The sequence below is a fragment of the Dama dama genome, chromosome 23, assembly GCF_033118175.1.
Source record: "Dama dama isolate Ldn47 chromosome 23, ASM3311817v1, whole genome shotgun sequence".
Classification (NCBI taxonomy): domain Eukaryota; kingdom Metazoa; phylum Chordata; class Mammalia; order Artiodactyla; family Cervidae; genus Dama; species Dama dama.
In genome coordinates, this window is record NC_083703.1 from 40,819,772 (window position 1) to 40,843,538 (window position 23,767).

Here is a 23,767-nt window from a genome sequence, read left to right on the forward strand (position 1 = left end):
ACTTCTATGAGTGTACTGCTGCAGACAGACACCAAACTTGGACCGTTCTGCATAGATCATTCGTTAAGGCACTTGTGCTGATTCAGGCTCATTTGCTGTTCTCTTGGTACTGCTGGTGCTAGTAGTAAAGAACACGCCTGCCAATGCATGTAAGAGACCTGGGTTCAATCCCTGGGATGGGACAATCCCCTGGAGAAAGGCGTTGCAACCCACTCCAGTATTCTTGCCTGGAGAATCTCAAGGACAGAGAAGCCTGGCGGGTTACAGTCCACGGGGTCACAGAGGGTTGGACACTTCTGAAGTGACTTAGCATGCACACACATACTATTTATTTCATAGATGTTGAAATTTACTCACACACACACATGCAAACAGCAAACTGTATTCTCTAAATGGCCGCTTCACCATTACCTGTCCTACATGCTCTTCTAGAACCTTGCCACTCCCTCATCAGGAAGTGGGATCTAATCCATTGGCCCTTCCATTTTTTATAAAAGATTTTTTTTATGTGGATCATTTTTTAAAGTCTTTATTGAATTTGTTACAATAGTGCTTCTGTATTATGTTTTGGTTTTTTGGCTGCAAGACATGTAGGATCTTAGCTCCCCAATCAGGGATTGAACCTGCACCCCCCCTTGCACTGGAAGATGATGTCTTAACCACTGGACCATTGGAGCAGTCCCTCCACTTGTCCTTGATCATGAGCTGGCTTGTAACATACCTTTACCCTCAGAGGCCACCATGCTGTGCGGAAGCCTCAACAAGCCCATGCAGACAGATCACCAGGGAAGAGAAGGAGATTTGATCCATCTCCAGCCGCTCCAGACATCCATCTGTTCTGCCTGCTCCAGCCACCCATTGATGGCAACAGCATGAAAAATGTGTCCAGCAAAGCCTTCCTGAACTCTTGACCACAGAAACCACAAGTGGTAACAAAATGGTACTTTGAGATTAAGCCAGTCATTTTGGCATATTACCCATCAGTGTGTAACCAGCGCCGTGCATCCTGAGAGTGTGAGTGTAGTTAGGACATTGCTGCACACACACTCCTCTCCTGAACAGATAGAGCAGACGGTACTGGCTCTGTTCACACAAGCTGTCGACTTCTTACTAAAAACCAGTCACTCTGCCTGGGGACTTCCATGGCTGCAGCCCCCGTGGCCAGGAAGGAGCAGACCAGAATACTAGGAAGGAATTATCTCTTCTGTTAGTCACTCAATCGTGTCTGACTCTGCGGCCCTATGATCTGTAGCCCACTCTGTCCATGGAATTCTCTAGGCAAAAATATTGGAGTGGGTTGCCATTCCCTTCTCCAGGGGATCTTCCCAACTCAAGGATCGAACCTGGGTCTGCTGCATTGCAGGTGGATTCTTCACTGTCTGAGCCACCAGGAAACCCCAATTACCTCCAAGGAAGCCCTAATGAATGGAAAATGTAAGTTATCTTGGAAAATGGCCCAACTCTTTGCCCTTCAGATGGGAAGACTCCAAAGCACATACTACCCCAGCCTCCCAGGTGCTCACAGTGGCCGTGAACTTGACATCAGTCTTCTGGCTACCTTCCCCCTGGCTACCTTCCCTGCCCCCCACCTACTGGTGCTTCACGGGGTCACACCAAACACTTGCCCACAAATCCTCACCTCAGAGTCTGCTTCTGTGGGGACCCAGCCAAAGATGATAGGGAATCAGGCTGAAGGGCTGCAGGGGGTGGTGTCAACTGAGACCCCAGCTCTTCAGCTGCTGCTTCAGATCCAATGAAGCCCTGAGGTGCCTGTGTTCCTTCTGAGAGTAGATCAGGAAGGGAAATAAATCGTCCACATTCACGCTCCATATCAGGCAACCAATAGATGTGCATGTAAACATGCACACAAATTTACAAATAAGACATGTGTCCTGAATGCGCAATTTCATCAAAAGCAGCCTTTACCCTTTCTGATTGAAATTTGGAAATATTTAAGACACTAAAAGGTATTGCATATTAACTGTATGCCCAGTGCTCTGACAACCAATGCAATACTGGCAAGAGAAAAAGCACCCTCAAAGTCACAGCACTTGGAATATGGCGGGAGAAGTGACAAGTACCCACAGCAAAAACACAGGCATTGTGCATGGGGGGGGAAGGAACCTCCACGCCAGCCAATGACATCAGTGCAGTGATGTCACTCACCCTTCTATTCCCCGGGAGTCCCTGCAGGCTGGTGGAAAGAGGAATCAGGCACAGCTAAGCTCATGGGAACCCAAGTGGTTCACTCAGTAGCTGACTGAAGACCACACCTCCACAGTAATTGCCATTCAAGTGCCTCCTCCATGCCAGACCGCCTTCAAGGGCTTTGTATCTGCAAGGTGCTGGTGCTTCATGAACAGGGCACTGCTCCCGCAGCAACTGCATGATGCAAAGCTGCATAATTCAGCGCTAATCCCAAGACAGAGGTATTTCTGATTGCCAGTTACATGGTAACAGTCTAAAGCAGCGTACAATCCGCCAAACCCGTAAGCTTTGAAATGACACCATTCTGATTAATTTTTATTTCAAGGAGACTTGCCTTATTTCAAATTGGGGGCAAATACACAAAACAACTAATATTTTATATTCTAAGTTAAACTCATAAAAAATGTGTTCCCAGTACTTGTCATCCTCTTCATTTTAGGCTAATAATTAATTTATATTAATAGAAATATAGAAAACAAACTTATGGTTACCAGAGGGGAAGGGTGAAAGGGATAAGTTGGGAGATTGGGGCTGACATATGCATACAACTATAAAATAGTGAACTGATAAATAGCCGCTGTATAGCACAATACTCTGTAATGAAGTACATGGGAAAAGAATCTTTTTGAAAAAGAGTGGGCATATGTATAACTGATTCACTTTGCTGTACACCTGAGTCTAACAATGTTGTTAATCAATGATACGCCAATAAAAATTTTTAAATAGTAATATAATACTTTTATAATACTTACAAAGAGCTTCCTATTTATTGTGTTTACCATGGTTGTGTTTAGCAGAGATGTTAACTCATTTAATCTACTACAAAGTAGATGTTACTATCATCCCAGTTTATAGATGGAAAATACCGAAATCAGATTGATTATATTCTTTGCAGCCAAAGACGGAGAAGCTCTATACAGTCAGCAAAAACAAGATCAGGAACTGACTGTGGCTCAGATCATGAACTCCTTATTGCAAAATTCAGACTTAAATTGAAGAAAGTAGGGGGAACCACTAGACCATTCAGGTATGACTTAAATCAAATCCCTTATGATTATACGGTGGAACTGAGAAATAGATTCAAGGATTAGATCTGATAGACAGAGTGCCTGAAGAACTGTGGACGGAGGTTCATGACATTGTGCAGGAGGCAGTGATCAAGACCATCCCCAAGAAAAAGAAATGCAAAAAGGCAAAATGGTTGTCTGAGGAGGCCTTACCAATAGCTATGAAAGGAAGAGAAGTGAAAGGCAAAGGAGAAAAGGAAAGATATACCCAACTGAATGCAGAGTTCCAAAGAATAGCAAGGAAAGATAAGAAAGCCTTCCTCAGTGATCAATGCAAGGAAATAGAGGAAAACAATAGAATGGGAAAGACTAGAGATCTCTTCAAGAGAATTAGAGATACCAAGGGAACATTTCATGCAAAGATGGGCACAATAAAGGACAGAAATGGTATGAACCTAACAGAAGCAGAAGATATTAAGAAGAGGTGGCAAGAATACACAGAAGAACTATACAAAAAAGATCTTCACAACCCAGATAACCACGATGGTGTGATCACTCACCTAGAGCCAGACATCCTGGAATGTGAAGTCAAGTGGGCCTTAGGAAGTATCACTACAAACAAAGCTGGTGGAGGTGATGGAATTCCAGCTAAGCTATTTCAAATCCTAAAAGATGATGCTGTGAAAGTGCTGCACTCAGTATGCCAGAAAAATTGGAAACTCAGCAGTGACCACAGGACTGGAAAGGGTCAATTTTCATCCCAATCCCAAAGAAAGGTAATGCCAAAGAATGCTCAAACTACCGCACAATTGCACTCACCTTAGACGCTAGCAAAGTAATGCTCAAGATCCTCCAGCCCAGGCTTCAACAATATGTGAACCGTGAACTTCCAGGTGTTCAAGCTGGATTTAGAAAAGGCAGAGGAACCAGTAATCAGCTTACCAACATCCACTGGATCATTGAAAAAGCAAGAGAGTTCCAGAAAAACATCTACTTCTGCCTTATTGACTACGCCAAAGCCTTTGACTGGGTGGATCACAATGAACTGTGGAAAATTCTTCAAGAGATGGGAATACCAGACCACCTGACCTGCCTCTTGAGAAATCTGTATGCAGGTCAGGAAGCAACAGTTAGAACTGGACATGGAACAACAAACTGGTTCCAAATCGAGAAAGGAGTACATCAAGGCTGTATATTATCATCCTGCTTATTTAACTTATATGCAGAGTACATCATGAGAAATGCTGGGCTGGATGAAACACAAGCTGGAATCAAGATTGCCAGGAAAAATATCAATAACCTCAGATATGCAGATAATACCACCCTTATGGCAGAAAGCGAAGAAGAACTAAAAAGCCTCGTAATGAAAGTAAAAGAGGCAAGTGAAAAAGATGGCTTAATATTCAACATTCAGAAAACTAAGATCATGGCATCTGGTCCCATCACTTCATGGCAAATAGACAGGGAAACAATGGAAGCAGTGAGAAATTTTTATTTTGGGGGGCTCCAAAATCACTGCAGATGGTGACGGTAGCCATGAAATTAAAAGGTGCTTGCTCCTTGGAAGAACAGCTATGACCAACCTAGACAGCATATTAAAAAGCAGAGACATTATTTTGCCAACAAAGGTCCATCTAGTCAAAGCTATGGTTTTTCCAGTAGTCATGTATGGATGTGAGAGTTGGACTATAAAGAAAGCTGAGCACCGAAGTATTAATGTTTTTGAACCAGGGTGTTGGAGAAGACTCTTGAGAGTCCCTTGGACTGCAAGGAGATCCAACCAGTCCATCCTAAAGGAAATCAATCCTGAATACTCACTGGAAGGACTGATGTTGAAGCTGAAACTCCAATACTTTGGCCACCTGATGTGAAGAACTGATTCATTGGAAAAGACCCCTAATGTTGAGAAAGATTGAAGGCGGGAGGAGAAGGGGATGACAGAGGATGAGATGGTTGGATGACATCACTGACTCAATGGACATGAGTTTGAGCAAGCTCCAGGAGTTGATGAAGGACAGGGAAGCCTGGCATGCTGCGGTCCAAGGGGTCACAAAGAGTCGGACATGAATGACTGAACTGAACTGATAGCTGGAAAAAACTGAGGCAAAAAGAGGTGAAGAAGCTTGCACACAGTTACACAACTGACAGGTGGTGATTGTACAACTGTGTATAGCCAAGCAGTCTGGCCCTAGAACCTACTACATTCTCAACCACCAGGCTCTACTTACTTGTTTCATCTGCAAAAAGACATTGTGATGGAGGCACTGCTTTCCCATTTTACTGATGAGAACGCCAAGCCAGAAATCCAACTCACTTCTTGCCTCAAGCTCTGCTGCATCTTAGCTGCTATCTTCCAGCTGTATTTGCGCTGAGACAGATCTGATCCAGCCCTCACCAAGGCTGCCAAACACTTTTAATTCAACCCAGACATGGACAAATGAAAAAATCCATTTTTACTTTGAAATGTGATGAGACACAGGAAAGCTAATTGGGTTCGCATGAGTATGAGAAGTCAAGTCAGTCGTGTCCGACGCTTTAGTACTCTATGGACTATGGCCTACCAGGCTCCTCTTTCCAGGGGATTCTCCAAGCAAGAATACTAGAGTGGGCTGCCATGCCTTCTTCCAGGGGATCTTCCCAACACAGGGATTGAGTCCACCTCTCTTACCCATCTTGCATTTACAGGCATGTTCTTTACCACTAGGGCCATCTGGGAAGCAGTTGGGTGACCTTATGCCAGTAAGAGCAAGCATATATTAAGTCCCTGCACAGACCAGGCAGTGTTCTGGGCACCTTCCACCTGTCAGCTCCTTGAAGTCTCCTAATGCCAAATGAGGCAGGCACACTGCCTGCCCTCCCACCAGACAGTTGTCTCAGAGAGGCCAACAGGTGGGATGGAGGTGAGGCTGCTCCTTGGTAGGAGATGGGGACAGGCTCTCAGGGGACTCCCTCGGAGCTGCTGATGCGCTGGGATTCGTGGTGTGGGAGGGAAACCGAGGCCAGGTAGGCAGATGGCTCAGAGGAGAGCAGCAGCTACCCGAGGATGCCCAGAGGTGAAAAAGCAGGTCGAAGGCTTCCTTCACTGTTTCCCAGATGATCTGGGGCACCGGGTCAGAACCGCCTGTGGGCATCCTTCCCAAGGACCAGCAGACTAACTCCGGGGCGCCAGGTGGAGCGGCCTCTAGAGGGCGGGGGTGAGCAGGTCCCAGGGACGAGGAGGTGGGATGTGGATCACAGCCGCCAAGGGGACTGGGATGGGACAAATGGCACAGTCAGGGGTTGCCTCGTGGGATCTTCACTCCCTTCTGCCTCCAGTGAGCACCCGTACCAGGATGGTCACAAGGGCTCCACCTGCAAGGGATTGGGGTTACACCTGCACCGCTGGGCAGTGTGGCAACAGCTGGGATTAAAAGGTGGGCCATGGTAGGCTGCCCTGGTGGCTCAGCTGGTAAAAGAATCCGCCTGCAAAGCGGGAGACCTGGGTTTGACCCCTGGGTCAGGAAGATCCCCTGGAGAAGGAAATAGCCATTTCCCACTCCAAAATTCTTGCCTGGAGAATCCCATGGACAAAGGAGCCTGGTAGGCTACTGTCCTTGGGGTCGCAGAGTCAGACACGACTGAGTGACTATCATTCATTCACTCACTCATGGGCTTTAAGGAGGGCACAGTGGGTGTGCAATCCACATAAAGAAGTGTGAGAAAGGAGATTTACCAAACTGTTCTTGGCAGTCGTCTCTGGGAAGCAAAAGATTTTATTTTTCTTCAGGTATTGCTTAGCTTTTTTTTATTTTTTATTTTTTTTGGAACAATTATGTGATTTTTTTGCAAAACAAAAAACAGGAAAGCTGTATCAAAAGAAGAAATTGTCACATTTAACTCCTTCATTTCACAGATGAGCAAATGAGGCTTGGGTCAATGCTCGTGGACGGGGGCTCAGAAACACGTCTTCATTGTGAGCACAGGACTTGGTACCACTTAGCCTTGTGGATGTGATGGATGTCACTTACAGGCTGGGCTCAGAAGACAAGGGACACACCAGACGAGGGAGCCCGCATGAGGGGCAACAAAGAGGAGCCTGTTGTCCGGATCCGTTGACTTAACTTCTATGTCTGAAAGAACATGGGTTTCCATAGTTTTGAAATGAACAACTGCCAGTCTGAACACAGGTTTCCTAAACACATCCAATCACTTCTCTTGAACCTATGCTTGGGAGTGAAATTGCTGGTATCCACGTGTTTAGTTTCAATAAAAAAAACTACCCCGTAGTTTACAGGAGTTATTAATTTTTAATAACCTGTGCATATGAGTTTATATCAGTCAATTTAATGAAAATCAAGTGAGCAGCTGTACAGTACTGTAGCTGTTATTATGTTAGGATGGTAGGAGGCAATCTTGGTCCCCGTGTTTCCCTCGGAGGTAGTGACCTCTGGGAGGCAGGGTCCTCCAGGAACACGGCTTCCAGTTGTGTTGGGACCTCTCCCTGGTTCGCACAGAACATCTTCCTCAAGAAAATGGGGAGCAGAGGGACTTCCCTGGTAGTCCAGTAGTTAAGACTCCAGACTTCCAATGCAGGAATGTGGGTTCAATCCCTGGTCAGGGAACCACATATGATCCTGCATGCCGGGGAGTGTGGCCAAAAATAAATAAAACAAAGCACTCTTTTATCAGAAACCAGAAATAGAAATTTTTTAAATTACAGATAAAGAAGGCAAACTTTTAAATTAAAAAGAAGAAGACAGGGACCAGAGGAAAGACCACGGTTGGCAACCCAAATGGTGATTTTCTGTTGGCCAGGGTGGCTAGACTTAGAGCATCTTTGGGCAAATAAGAAAAGTCACCACATGGGGAGATGACTTGGGTCCCTTCTGGGTGCACCCCTCAGCAAAAGGCCCCCCTTCTCTGCTGCTCCAGCCCCCTGCCAATACTCAGGGTTGGGAAACAGACCAGGCAGGCCCGGAATGCAGCTTCCACTGGCCCGTCTCCTGAGCGGGAGCCCTGGGCCCCCACAGCACTCAGGGACCCCGCTGGACACTGTTCTGCTTAGACCAGGATGTGTGTCAATGAGGGGCAAGAACCATCTTAAAATGGGACAGGACCTGGTAAACAACCCCCAGCAGTTAGGAAGCTGTAACAGACAAGGTTGCCTCTCCTACCCACTGCTTCTCAGGCCTGTCCTTGACCTGTGGCCAGTGGTCCAGGCCACCTGCCTTAGTTTGCAGTTCCCCCCACCCCCCAGAGCCTGAAACAAGGACTTGGGTTCTGAACATTTGTTTGGGAACTGATCAGCCCTGTGAGGAAGTGATGACAATCAAGCTCCAGGGAAGGTATCACCCAGGCCTCCATCAATCCAAGGCCTTCAGCGGGGCCAAGACACTGGAAGGTTTTTTCCCTAGTTCCCACCACTCACTGATTGAAGGTTGCTCCTGGTGTGTTAACTCACTGGCACTGGTGATCTGCCCATGGAAGGAAGTTTACTGCACGTGGAAGCAGCCTGCAGGCCACCTCTGAGGTAGGCTGAGCGAGCGTGGGCAGGGTACCAACAGCATCTGAATTCTCACAGGGGACTTCCTTGGTGGTCCAGTGGTTAAGAATTCACCCTCCAATGCAGGGGGTGTGGGTTCAATCCCTGGTTGGGGAGCTAAGATCCCACAAGACTCAAGGCCAAAAAAGCCAAAATATAAACAACAGAAGCAATATTGTCACAACTTCAATAAAAACTTCAAAAATGGTCCTTATCCAAAAAAACTTCCTGAGTGTCAACAAGCTGAGCCAACTCAGTTTGGCTCAGAAAATCATGCAGCATTGCTGAGATCAATAGTCTCTCTTCTGAGAGGTAGGAAAACTAGGAATGAGCTAATGACCACTGTTTTTTTGCATAAAGAAAGGAAAGTAAGCCAAACACCCATGTAGAAAAGGTGGAGGATGTTTTGCAGATGCTCTCAGAAACACACTTGAAAGTCCATTTAAAATCCTAAATAAATACCCTTAGAAACATACTCAAGTTTCTCAGTAGTTAACAATTTTCTCATGTCTGTGGATTGAATACATATCCTAAAGCTAAGATTTAATCTATCCAGGATGCCAAGCTGGTGTTTCAGCTAGCATTCTGATCATCTATTTGGAAACTGCTACTGAACCTGCCTGCCAAGCAGGAGACTCAGGTTCGATCCCTGGGTCAAGAAGATCCTCTGGAGAAAGGGATAGCCACCCAATTCAGTATTCTTGCCTGGGAAATCCCGTGGATAGAGGAGCCAGGTGGGTTACAGTCCAAGTGGCTGCAAAAGAGTCAGACATGACTTAGCGACTGAGCACACACATGCAGTGTACTAGCAGTTCATCTACCTTTTTATTTTATATTTCCTGTTTGGTCCATTTTCTTTTCTTTTTTTCCCTCCATTTCAATAGACTAAATTAACTCCCATTTAAAATGAAGTCCCTTCATTCTTTTTATGGTTGCATATTATTCCATTGTATGAATATGCTGTAATTTATTCAATTCATCCATTATCGATAGACATTCGAGTCTTTTCCAACTGTATTCCAATCATATGTTATTTTAAATAGTGAGGAACGTTGTTCGTACTTCACAATTCAAATCTGTCCTGTAGGTTTACCTTTCTGGGTGATGTTGGCTTCGAGAATTGAGAGACTCTTTCATAAGTTCTGTCTTAGCCTCTGTTCTCCAAATGTGGTCCCTGAGATGAGCGTTCCTGTGAACACGGTTTTTTAAGCCCTGAGCCCAGGAAAAACCAGTGTGAGAGTCAGGCAGGAAAGGAGGCCAGGCCAGGTGCAGCATCTAGCAAATCACCTGGGAAAGGACCTTGATGTGGTCCAACAGGGGAACTGTTGGGGACAGTACAGTACCTCCTCTGCATGTCCTGACGAGGGCAAGAAGCTGCTCCCATCTAACATTGCATGGGCCACACAAGGAGATGTAAATCCATAATGTCTCTTCCCAAGGAGTCAGAAATCCCAGCCACCTCTGCTGACCATCAGAGGAGAGGAACCCTGAGGGAGTCTTCTAACCTCTTCAATTCTCAGCCTGAAAACAAATGATGGACTTTAAGGTAAGCAGGGCTTGCATGAATGTTAAGTCTCTTTAGTCATGTCCGGCTCGTTGCAGCCCCATGGACTATAGCCTGCCAGACGCCTCTGTCTATGGGATTCTCCAGGCAAGAATATTGGAGGGGGTTGCTTTTCCCTCCTCCAGGGGATCTTCCCAACCCAGGGATTGATCCTGCATCTCTTATGTCTCCTGCATTGGCAGGCGGGTTCTTTACCACCTGGGAAGCCATAAGATAAGGAGAGTCTATGCCAACTCTTGCCTGCACCATTTATAGGTCATGTGGCTATAGGCAAGACATCATTTAACCTTTCTCTCTCTCTCTCTTTTTGTTTTTTGTCATATGGAAACTTATCTCCCCGACCAGGGATTGAACCCGTGCCCTCTGCAGTGTAAGTGTGGATTCTTAACCCCTGGACTGCTAGAGAAATACCCAGTTAATCTTCTTAAGTCACATTTGTCCTCACCTGTAACTGGGGATGATAATAGTAATAGTTCTTACAGCAGAAATCTTAGCACAGCAGCTGGCACAGAGTAAGTGGCACTCCAAGTTCCTGTCTTTATATATGACTCAGCAGAACTTTTCTAAAACAAAATCTGAAAGACTTTGAGCTGCTTAAGCAACCACCAGAAAGCACCTTACAAAGCAAAGACACCAGTGTACTTATTATTTATATAAAACACCTAAATGGGAGAAAAGTCTCATAAATCATGAGTTGCTGTTTTCCTCGGCCTCTACAATAGCCATATTCTTTTATGAAACACTGGACCGTATTAAACTGCTTGGGTCTTTGAAATTTGTAAATCTGTACAAATTTCACTTTGGAAATAGCCCTTTATGTGTACTGTCACTTAAATCACAAATTATGGTTGGTAAAAAAGATTTTAATTCACATAAATTCACTGGTAAAATCCTCCAAGAGGATTTGCACACCTACAGTGAGGTCACTGGAAGTTATTCCAGTTGGTTACATCCTCTTAGGGTGATGAAGTATTAGGACTGAGTGGAAGCTGGGTGTTAGCTGCTCAGTCGTGTCTGAATCTTTGCGACCCCAGGGACTGTAGCCCATCAGGCTCCTCTGTCCATGGAATTCTCCAGGCAAGAATACTGGAGTGGGTTGCCATTCCCTTCTCCAGGGTGGAAGGTAAGAAGAGAAGAATAGTTCAGTTCAGTTGCTCAGTCGTGTCTGACTCTTTGCAACCCCATGGACTGCAGCACACCAGGCTCCTCTGTCCATCACCAATTCCTGGAGTTTACTCAAACTCATGTCCATTGAGTCGGTGATGCCATCCAACCATCTCAGGCTCTGTTGTCCCCTTCTCCTCCCACCTTCAATCTTTCCCAGCATCAGGGTCTTTTCAAATGAGTCAGCTCTTCACATCAGGTGGCCAAAGTATTGGAGTTTCAGCTTCAGCATCAGTCCTTCCAATGAATATTCAGGATTGATTTCCTCTAGGATGGACAGGTTTGATCTCCTTGCAGTCCAAGGGACTCTCAAGAGTCTTCTCCAATACCACAGTTCAAAAGCATCAATTCTTCGGTGCTCAGCTTTCTTTATAGTCGAATTCTCACATCCAGACATGACTACTCGAAAAACCATAGCCTTGACTAGATGGACCTTTGTTGGCAAAGTAATGTCTCTGCTTTTTAATGTGCTGTCTAGGTTGGTCATAACCTTTCTTCCAAGGAGTAAGTCTTTTAATTTAGTTTAGTTGGGTTTCTTCAAAAGCAGACCCTGGGGACTTCCCTGGGCCTGGGGACGTCCCTTGGTCCAGTGATTAAGAATCCACGTTGCAATACAGGAGACACGGGTTCAATCCCTAGTCAGGGAACTAAGATCCCACACGCCACAGAGCAACTAAGCCCATGTGCCACTAATAGAGAGTCTCCAAGGTGCAACCAAAGATCCTGAGTAACACAACAAGGATCCATGGGCCAGACCCAAAGCAGTCAAATAAATAAATAAATATTCAAACAAGCAAACAAAGCAGATCCTGGGCAAGGACTTGAGTGCATGTAGTTTATTTGGGAGGTGGTTTACTCAAGGATCTCCGGAGAAATGTATCAATAGGAAATTACGTATAATGAGGAACTGGTTCCCACCATTGTGGAGTCTGAGAATTCCCATTATCCTGTCTCTTTCCTAGAGACCAGGAAGGCCGGTGAGGTGATTCAGGAGACGTGGGCAGGAGAGGATGAGATGGTGGTGTCCAAGCTCAACAGTGAGGCAGGAAAAAAAAAGGGGGCGGCACATATCTTCTGCATTTTGTTCTCTTTAGGCCCTCTCTGGTTTGGATGATGCCCATCCACTCTAGGAAAGGCAGCCTACTGAGTCTATCTGTTCAAATGCTAATCCTCTCTGGAACCACCCTCACAGATCACCCAGAAGTAATGTTTAATCTGGGTACCACATGGCCAGTCAAGCTGACATATAAAATTAACCATCATGGGAGGTGGCCGCAGGAAACACAAGAAAGGGAGTCAGGAAGTGAGAGAGAGAAGGAGAACGGTATTAATGAGACCCTCTAAGAAACCCTGGAGAACACATCCTCAGAGAGGGAAGCTGGGGTATTGATCCACCAGCTCCCAGGCTCCTTTTGTTGGGACTTACCCCAGAGCTGTTGAATCCTCGACACTCACAGTTTGCTGTACAAGTGGGTTGACCAAGCTCATGGGATGCTGAAGAAGGCTTCTGAGAAGAAAAGCAGGGAGATAAAGATGCCTGAGGTGGGAAGTTCACAGTATACACAGGACCTGTCCAATGCGGCTGCAGGTGAACTCATGGATTGAGGGAACATGGGGTCGGATACCCAGAGCTCCTGCTACAAATGCCTTGAAAACCTATCATGACTTCAGGACCCAGCGAAATGTAATATCTCATGAACCCAACTTTTACTTATTACAGGAAGCAAACTATCACTCTAACGTTGTCACTTCTAAAATTTCATTCCATGAAACAATCCTTCAGAAGTATGCTCTAAGAAGGCCATTTTGAATAGTCATGTTTCCTCTTGCAAAGAACAATTTCTTAATCCTGTTCTCCTTAGCCACATGACAAAAAAACCATTGTAACTTCAGCAGATAATACACCCCGAGTCAATATCAGATGTGTCATAAATTAATGCCGGCACCAGTACAACATTTCGGTCACCATATCTGTTACAGAAAAATCTAAACGTGTTAACATCATCCAATAACTCTGCCCTCAAGTTTTCCAGGCCATTTAATTATTAAATTCCTCTTTGGAAAGGGATCTCTATTGTAAGCAATTCAGACTGTGGTGGATGGCAGGATTTTTTCTGAGGTCACCAGAGCTTTTAATCGCTGCCTAAAGTGCATCCCATGTTGATTAAGATAGCCCAGATTAACTAGATTTAGCCCAGGCAATCACACTCCATTCAGTAGGGCTCATCTCTGGTGAGTCGTGGACATTAATGACAGTTGCAAGAGCTCAAATATTATATAATCACTAATTACATTCTGTGCAATTAGCGGCAGCTCATCAGTGTGAATCACTAATGGCTGATCACCCTGTTCTTTCTGGGAAGGGAGAGATGGACTGCCTCGTTTCCTGATTGTATTAGCATAGATACAGACGCTGTTAATGAACGTGGGTGACCGTGAAGAGGCACCACGTCTGCACTGTGATGGACAAAGGCAAGAGAAGGGCTTGATGGCCATGGACACTTCAAGCTGAACCTCAAAGCTGCATGTTTATGGTTTGTCACTGTGACTTATTTACTCCCCACCTTCCAAATAGAAAAAACACACAACATTCTGGCCAAACAGCTGCTAAAATACTTGCAAACAAAGCCAACTAAAGAAACACACACACACATACACACACACTTGCGTGTTTATTTTTCTTTTTTTTTAAGACTCTTTTTACATGGACCACTTTTAAAGCCTTTTATTGAATTTGTCACAACACTGCTTCTGTTTTATGTTCTGGTTTTGTGGCCACCCGCAAGGCATGTGAGATCTTAGTTCCCCTACCATGGATCAAACCTTCACCCCTTGCCTTAGAAGGCAAAACATTAAGTCTAAACCATTGGATTTCCAGAGATCCAAGCTCTGAGGATCATTCAGACATGAAGCCTGTGACACAGTGGGAAGAGCACCTCTGAAATGGTGATGCACTTCTCTGATTTTTTTTAACCCTGTCTATGTCAGGTCTTATTAGCTGCTCGGGCCCCCATAACAAAATAGCACAGCCTGGGTTGCTTCAACAGCAGAATTTTCTTCTCTCACATTTCTGGAGTCTGGCAGTTCAAGATCAGTCTGTCTGTAGGGGTAGTTTTTCTGAAGCCCGTCTCCCTTGTTTAACAGATAGCCACCTTCTCACTGAGTCTTCACACAGCCTTTCCTCTGTGTGCATGCTGGTCTCAGGTCTCTCCGTGTGCCCACATTTATTCACTTATAAGGACACGGGTCATGTTGGATTAGGGCCCACTTTAGTGACCTCACTGTAACAGCATTACCTCTTTAAAGGCCCTGCCTCCATGTACAATCACATTCTGAGGTGCTGCGGAGTAAGGGTTTCAACACAGGAATGCAGGGGCACACAGTTCAGACAATGAAGCCAGTATGTGCATAAACTAAGTCTATGCCAATCCAAGAAATTCTTGCTGGAAGATGGGTACCGGGCTTGGATTGCCTGAACCCTACATTGGAAGGCAAGTCTTAATGACTGGACCTCCAGAGATCCAAATTCTGTGGGTCTGTGGGACATTTAAGCATGAAGCTTGTGACAAAGTAGGAAGGGCACCTCTGAAATGGTGACACACTTCTCTGATTTTTTAACACTCTCTGTGTTGGCCTTAGGTGAGAGGTTAACCCTTAAGGAGAGCTGTTTTGTCCAGAACAGCTGACCATGGTCATGTGATTGCTGAGCACTTGAAATAGGGCTAATGCCACTGAGGAACTGAATTCTTCATTTCATTTTAAATCATTTGTCTTCAAACTGAAGTCTAAAACATGTTTTCCTGTGAAATGCAATTTTATAGTTTTGATTGACATCCATTTTACTTTAACTATTTTTGGGGAACACAGGAAATAGAATTTATTGGTGGTCGTGAGTAATGAGGCTGGCGCCAAGGCTCCCGTGAGCAAAAGACCCACCATTCGTCCAGGGGAACATGATTAGGGGTGTATTTGGCCCCACAGACATCCAGGATAAGCTGCTTTTCTGCCACCATGTCTTCAAACTCATCTGCTTTAAATTTAGTAAATACCCAGTCCTTGGAGATGTGGGTTTTCCCACATCTCAACAGGCCAGGCCCCCCTGTTGAGGGCCTCAATATCATGCTCTTTGTTTTGCAGCTTGGACATATGACTTGGCCAATGTGGACCCTGGCCACTGTGCCCTGGGGCTTTCCAAAAGCACCACACATGCCTGTCTGGAGCTAGACTGGGTGCAGTGTGCCAGTCATGAATGTCCACTGGAAAGGTCTGTCTCCAAGGTCCCTTAGGGCAACCCTTACAGGCAACAGGCTGAATACATTGTCAAGGAGGTTGCTGGTCTGTAGCCATTGCACACCAGGCTCTCACGGGGAAAAGAGCACAGTCGGCTTAATTACCTGCAAATTACTTAAACTATTAAAAATGGTGTGTCTCAATTATGATGCCCAATCAGTGCAGAAAATACACTGACATTCAAAAGTTAGAATGAAAAACAGGTACACTATCTCATTAATAATTTTTATGTTGATTATGTTTGAAATGAACATTTTCAATATGTTGGATTAAATGAAATACATGATTAAAATTAATTTACCTGTTTCAGAAACAGGCATAGATACAGAGAACAAACAGATCATTGCCAGAGGGGAAAGGTTGGGAGGACAAAGAAATAGGTGAGGGAGATGAAGAGCTACAAACTTGCAGCTGCAAAATAAATGAGTCATGGGGGCGACCTGTACAGTGTGGGGAATACAGTCAATAACTAGGTAATGTCTTTACATTGACATATTGTAACTAGTTTTACCCTGGTGATCATTTTGAAATGTATAGAAATATCAAATCCCTGTCTTGCGTAATGGGAATTAACAGTGTTGTAAGTCAACTATACTTCAGAAACAAACAGAATAAGAGATCAGATTTGTGGTTAGTGAAGGTGGGTATGGGGTGGCAAATCAGAAGAAAGGGGTCAAAAGGTACAAATTTCTACTTATAAGATAAATGAGTTCTAGTGATGTAATATACAATACGACACATATAATTAACACTAGTGTATGCCATATATGAAAGTCGTTTAGAGAATAAATCCTGAGAGTTCTTATCACAAGGAAAAGTATTTTTTTCTATTTCTTTAATTTTCTATGTATGTGAGATGATGGATGTTTATTAAACTCATTGCAATAATAATTTCATGATGTGTGTAAGTCTAATCATTATGCTATATATCTTAAACTATTCAGATATATATATATATATATGTATGTATTGATGTATATGTCAATTATACTTCAATAAAACTGAAAGAAAAAGTTTAAATTAAAACGTTAAAAATTAATTTTACCTGTTTCTTTTCTACTTTTTATAATGTGGGCACGAGAAAATCTTAAATTATGTGTCTGGTTTGCAGTATATTTCTATCAGGCTGGTTAAAATTTTCATCCTCCAAAATCTCATTGCTCACCAAAGACAAGACACTGGGTAAACAAAAAGATTAATTCCTTCTTCCAAAATTAATAAAGTTCCAGGTCCCTTGTGTCTTCTTTTACTAAGATTAAGATAAACAAAGCCAACCATTTCTTCCTGGATAATATATTATTAAATCTCCCATTACTAGCCATATTTGTAAGTTTTTTCAATAGTATTTTCAACATTAAAATCCTGTTAACTCATACCTACATTTAGGAGTCAGGAATATTTTTCTTCATAATGAAAAGATGCTTCCTTGTGAGTCCGTCCTGCTCTCCTGGCACCTCTGGCTTTTTCCCAGGACATCTTGACCTCATTTGTCCCCCAATTCCTCTCACTCTTTTTTTTCTCTCCTCCTCCCTCAGTTACCAGGAAATTCTTAGATAAGTCATCTGATATTCTTTCTTTATTTCTGCCTAACATGAGCTGAAAACTCAGTCTCATTTCTTTATCTGAAATATGGGAGAGACACACTGCATTTCACAGCACTAAAAGTTAAAGAATTACAAGCTAAAAATTCAAACAAAATAAATGTTTGATAGGAGGTCAATACAACTGGGTTGGTTGTCTCTAACCCATTTAAGTAACATAATTACCAAATGTCGTTAAAAAAAACAACTAACAAGTTGTGGGCAGAACTTCTGGACATCTGACTCCATGGTTCAATTTCTTCTTACTCCAATCACTGCATGCCTCACACCCAACAAAAACCGTCTAAAATTCGCTAAATGATCACAGAATCCATCCAATGTCACATCCTCATCCTGAAATACAGGAGAGGGGGCAATAAAAGAGATGAGTTTTGCTTCATCTTTTTGTTTGATTGATGCTTAAGGCATCAATCAGCCTTAAGCAATAACGAAATCATTTGTTGGAAGGATGTCCACTTTGAAGATCACTCGCTACGTAACTGTCTTGGTCATTTACATGGATCTCAAGGAAGATTTAAAGAGTTTCTCACCCTTGTTACTCAGATAAAAGGAAGAACCAGGTGCTGAATTTGGTTGTGTGTGTGTGTGTGTGTGTGTGTGTGTGTGTGTGGTTTAATATTTGATGAAGCTTCCATTTCATGGACACAAGGGTTGCCATGTGAGTTTTATTTTTTTGTCTTTTAATTAAAGTGATGCAGATTGAACCAAAGATAAAATTACATTCAGATACAAAAGGGAGAAAATATTTATACCCAGAAAAGTAACATACAAGTGTCTGGCCTCATGTACCTCAAGAAACAATTTTTCACGTATGTAGGACAAGCAATGCACAGCATAGTGGCTTAAATTAAAAAGCACCACGGAGACCAAAAGAAAGCAGGAGTCGCAATACTCATATCAGATAAAATAGACTTTCAAATAAAGGATGTGAAAAGAGACAAAGAAGGACACTACATAATGATCAAAGGATTAATCCAAGAAGAAGATATAACAATTATAAATATATATGCACCCAACATAGGAGCACCGCAATATGTATGGCAAACACTAACTAGTATGAAAGAGGAAATTAATAGTAACACAATAATAGTGGGAGACTTTAATACCCCACTCACAACTATGGATAGATCAACTAAACAGAAAATTAACAAGGAAACACAAACCTTAAATGACACAATGGACCAGCTAGACCTAATTGATATCTATAGGACATTTCACCCCAAAACAATCAACTTCACCTTTTTCTCAAGTGCACACGGAACCTTCTCCAGAATAGATCACATCCTGGGCCATAAATCTGGTCTTGGAAAATTCAAAAAAATTGAAATCATTCCAGTCATCTTTTCTGACCACAGTGCAGTAAGATTAGATCTCAATTACAGGAAAAAAATTGTTAAAAATTCAAACATATGGAGGCTAAATAACACGCTTCTGAATAACCAACAAATCATAGAAGAAATCAAAAAAGAAATCAAAATATGTATAGAAATGAATGAAAATGAAAACACAACAACCCAAAACCAATGGGACACTGTAAAAGCAGTGCTAAGGGGAAGTTTCATAGCATTACAGGCTTACATCAAGAAACAAGAAAAAAACCAATTAAATAACCTAACTCTACACCTAAAGCAATTAGAGAAGGAAGAAATGAAGAACCCCAGGGTTAGCAGAAGGAAAGAAATCTTAAAAATCATGGCAGAAATAAATGCAAAAGAAACTAAAGAGACCATAGCAAAAATCAACAAAGCTAAAAGCTGGTTTTTTGAAAAAATAAACAAAATTGACAAACCATTAGCAAGACTCATTAGGAAACAAAGAGAGAAGAACCAAATTAACAAAATTAGAAATGAAAATGGAGAGATCACCACAGACAACACTGAAATACAAAGGATCATAAGAGACTACTACCAGCAGCTCTATGCCAATAAAATGGACAACTTGGATGAAATGGACAAATTCTTAGAAAAGTATAACTTTCCAAAACTGAACCAGGAAGAAATAGAAGATCTTAACAGACCCATCACAAGCAAGGAAATCGAAACTGTAATCAAAAATCTTCCAGCAAACAAAAGCCCAGGACCAGATGGCTTCACAGCTGAATTCTACCAAAAATTTAGAGAAGAGCTAACACCCATCTTACTCAAACTCTTCCAGAAAATTGCAGATGAAGGTAAACTTCCAAACTCATTCTATGAGGCCACCATCACCCTAATTCCAAAACCAGACAAAGATGCCACAAAAAAAGAAAACTACAGGCCAATATCACTGATGAACATAGATGCAAAAATCCTTAACAAAATTCTAGCAAACAGAATCCAACAACATATTAAAAAAATCATACACCATGACCAAGTGGGCTTTATCCCAGGAATGCAAGGATTCTTTAATATCTGCAAATCAATCAATGTGATACACCACATTAACAAATTGAAAGATAAAAACCATATGATTATCTCAATAGATGCAGAGAAAGCCTTTGACAAAATTCAACACTCATTTATGATTAAAACTCTCCAAAAAGCGGGAATAGAAGGAACATACCTCAACATAATAAAGCTATATATGACAAACCCACAGCAAGCATCACCCTCAATGGTGAAAAATTGAAAGCATTTCCCCTGAAATCAGGAACAAGACAAGGGTGCCCACTCTCACCACTATTATTCAACATAGTGTTGGAAGTTTTAGCCACAGCAATCAGAGCAGAAAAAGAAGTAAAAGGAATCCAGATAGGAAAAGAAGAAGTGAAACTCTCACTGTTTGCAGATGACATGATCCTCTACATAGAAAACCCTAAAGACTCTACCAGAAAATTACTAGAGCTAATCAATGAATATAGTAAAGTTGCAGGATATAAAATTAACACACAGAAATCCCTTGCATTCCTATATACTAACAATGAAAAAACAGAAAGAGAAATTAAGGAAACAATACCATTCACCATCGCAACAAAAAGAATAAAATACTTAGGAGTATATCTACCTAAAGAAACAAAAGACCTATACATAGAAAACTATAAAACACTGATGAAAGAAATCAAAGAGGACACAAACAGATGGAGAAACATACTGTGTTCATGGATTGGAAGAATCAATATTGTCAAAATGGCTATTCTACCCAAAGCAATCTATAGATTCAATGCAATCCCTATCAAGCTACCAACGGTATTTTTCACAGAACTAGACCAAAGAATTTCACAATTTGTATGGAAATACAAAAAACCTCGAATAGCCAAAGTAATCTTGAGAAAGAAGAATGGAGCTGGAGGAATCAACCTGCCTGACTTCAGACTCTACTACAAAGCCACAGTCATCAAGACAGTATGGTACTGGCACAAAGACAGAAATATAGATCAATGGAACAGAATAGAAAGCCCAGAGATAAATCCATGAACCCATGGACACCTTATCTTTGACAAAGGAGGCAAGGATATACAATGGAAAAAAGACAACCTCTTTAACAAGTGGTGCTGGGAAAACTGGTCAACCACTTGTAAAAGAATGAAACTAGAACACTTTCTAACACCATACACAAAAATAAACTCAAAATGGATTAAAGATCTAAATGTAAGACCAGAAACTATAAAACTCCTAGAGGAGAACATAGGCAAAACACTCTCCGACATAAATCACAGCAAGATCCTCTATGACCCATCTCCCAGAATATTGGAAATAAAAGCAAAACTAAACAAATGGGACCTAATGAAACTTAAAAGCTTTTGCACTACAAAGGAAACTATAAGTAAGGTGAAAAGACAGCCCTCAGATTGGGAGAAAATAATAGCAAATGAAGAAACAGACAAAGGATTAATCTCAAAAATATACAAGCAACTCCTGCAGCTCAATTCCAGAAAAATAAATGACCCAATCAAAAAATGGGCCAAAGAACTAAACAGACATTTCTCCAAAGAAGACATACAGATGGCTAACAAACACATGAAAAGATGCTCAACATCACTCACTATTAGAGAAATGCAAATCAAAACCACAATGAGGTACCATTACACGCCAGTCAGAATGGCTGCTATCCAAAAGTCTACAAGCAATAAATGCTGGAGAGGGTGTGGAGAAAAGGGAACCCTCTTACACTGTTGGTGGGAATGCAAACTAGTACAGCCGCTATGGAAAGCAGTGTGGAGATTTCTTAAAAAACTGAAAACAGAACTGCCATATGACCCAGCAATCCCACTTCTGGGCATACACACTGAGGAAACCAGATCTGAAAGAGACACATGCACCCCAGTGTTCATCGCAGCACTGTTTATAATAGCCAGGACATGGAAGCAACCTAGATGCCCATCAGCAGATGAATGGATAAGGAAGCTGTGGTACATATACACCATGGAATATTACTCAGCCGTTAAAAAGAATTCATTTGAATCAGTCCTAATGAGATGGATGAAACTGGAGCCCCTTATACAGAGTGAAGTAAGCCAGAAAGATAAAGAACATTACAGCATACTAACACATATATATGGAATTTAGAAAGATGGTAACGATAACCCTATATGCAAAACAGAAAAAGAGACACAGAAATACAGAACAGACTTTTGAACTCTGTGGGAGAAGGTGAGGGTGGGATGTTGCGAAAGAACAGCATGTATATTATCTATGGTGAAACAGATCACCAGCCCAGGTGAGATGCATGAGACAAGTGCTCCGACCTGGTGCACTGGGAAGACCCGGAGGAATCGGGTGGAGAGGGAGGTGGGAGGGGGGATCGGGATGGGGAATACGTGTAAATCTATGGCTGATTCATATCAATGTATGACAAAACCCACTGAAATGTTGTGAAGTAATTAGCCTCCAACTAATAAAAAAAAAAAAAAAAAAGTAAAAAAAAAAAAAGCACCAGGGAAAGAAAAGTTGGTAAAGACAATCAGCAGAAAAATACAAAAGATCAACCTACCAAAACTGAGGAGGGGAAGATAAGAAAGGATATACATAAATCAAATCCTCATATCACATAGCAGAAGTTCAGTAGAAAATGTAGGAAGATTAAAAAATCAAGAACACTGAGAGGCCAAGTTTATTAGAGCTATGAAGGCAATTACTAGCAGGCAGAAAATTGTTTTAAAAATCTCTGACCTATTGGTTGTTCAAGAGTACGTTGTTTAGTATCCACATATTTGAGAATTTTCCAGTTTTCCTCCTGTTATTGATCTCTAGTTTCATACCATTGTGATCAGAAAAGATACTCGGTATCATTTTAATCTTAAATTTGCTGAAACTTCTTTTATGATCCTAGAGAATGTCCCGTGTGCACATAAAAGGAATATGGGCAAAACTAATAGTCCATGCTGTAGGACAGAAGTGTGTTACCTTTGGGAGGGTATTGACTGAAGGGAACAGCAAGGACACTCTATGAGTGACGTGTACAATATCATGGGCTTCCTAGGTGGCTCAGTGGTAAAGAACTGCCTGCTAATGCAGGAGATGTAGGTTCAATCCTTGGGTTGGGAAGAACCCCTGGAGAAGGGAATGGCAACCCACTCTAGTATTCTTGTCTGGAGAATCCCAGGGACAGAGGAGCCTGCTGAGCTACAGTCCATGGGGTTGCAAAGAGTCCTACACGACTGAGTGACTAAACCACCACCACCACATACACCATCATAGCCTATGTATCATTCTTCAACTTGCTGTTTTCACTTAAGAAAGGTTTGATACATCTCCCCTTCTTTCTTTTTTAAAAATATGTATTTATTTGGTTGTGTCCCAGTCTTAGTTGGGGTGCCCAGGGTCTTCAGTCTCTGTTGAGGCCCGTGGGATCTTTTAGCTGTGGCATATGGGAACTAGCTCCCTGACCAAGGATCAGTCCTGGGCCCTCTGCATTGGGAGTGTAGGATCTCAGCCACTGGACCACCAGGGAAGCCCCTCCCCTTCTTTCTTATCAGCACAGACATATGAATTTTCCTCCATCTAATCTTCTGCACAGCCATCCATGGCACAGATGGACTACAGTTCAGTCAGACATTCTTCTTTTGACTGTTCAGTTTCTGTTGTATTTTATGTTTGAAGATTTTTGGTTTGGGGTTTTCTCGTTATTGTTGTTGCTTGGCTCTTAAAAATAGTGCTTCAGTGACCATCTTCAGACAGGTCTCATTATGCGTGTGTCAGTGCTAAGCCACTTCAGCCGTTTCCAGCTCTTTGCCACCCCATGGACTTTAGCCTGCCAGGCTCCTCTGCCTACAGGATTCTCCAGGCAAGAACACTGGAGTGGGTTGCTGTGCCCTCCTCCAGGGGACCTTCCTGCCGCAGGGATTGAACCCACATCTCTCATATCTCTTGCTTGGGCAGGCAGGGTCTTTACCACTTGAGCCACCTGGGAAACCCAGGTTTGGGCAGCAAGGAGGTCAAACCAGTCAGTCTTAAGTTCCCTTTATACATTTGTGCAAGTATTTCTCTAGCATGCA

The 23,767-nt window shown here is 42.7% G+C and overlaps 1 non-coding gene across 1 annotated transcript; it reads right to left on the reverse strand.

The window, feature by feature from the left end:
• Positions 1-15,728: 15,728 nt before the first annotated feature.
• LOC133045333 (small nucleolar RNA SNORA70) lies at positions 15,729-15,864 on the reverse strand. The gene has a single exon (XR_009690207.1). It is a non-coding gene; the product is annotated as a small nucleolar RNA SNORA70 (small nucleolar RNA).
• Between the last annotated feature and the right edge of the window lie 7,903 nt (positions 15,865-23,767).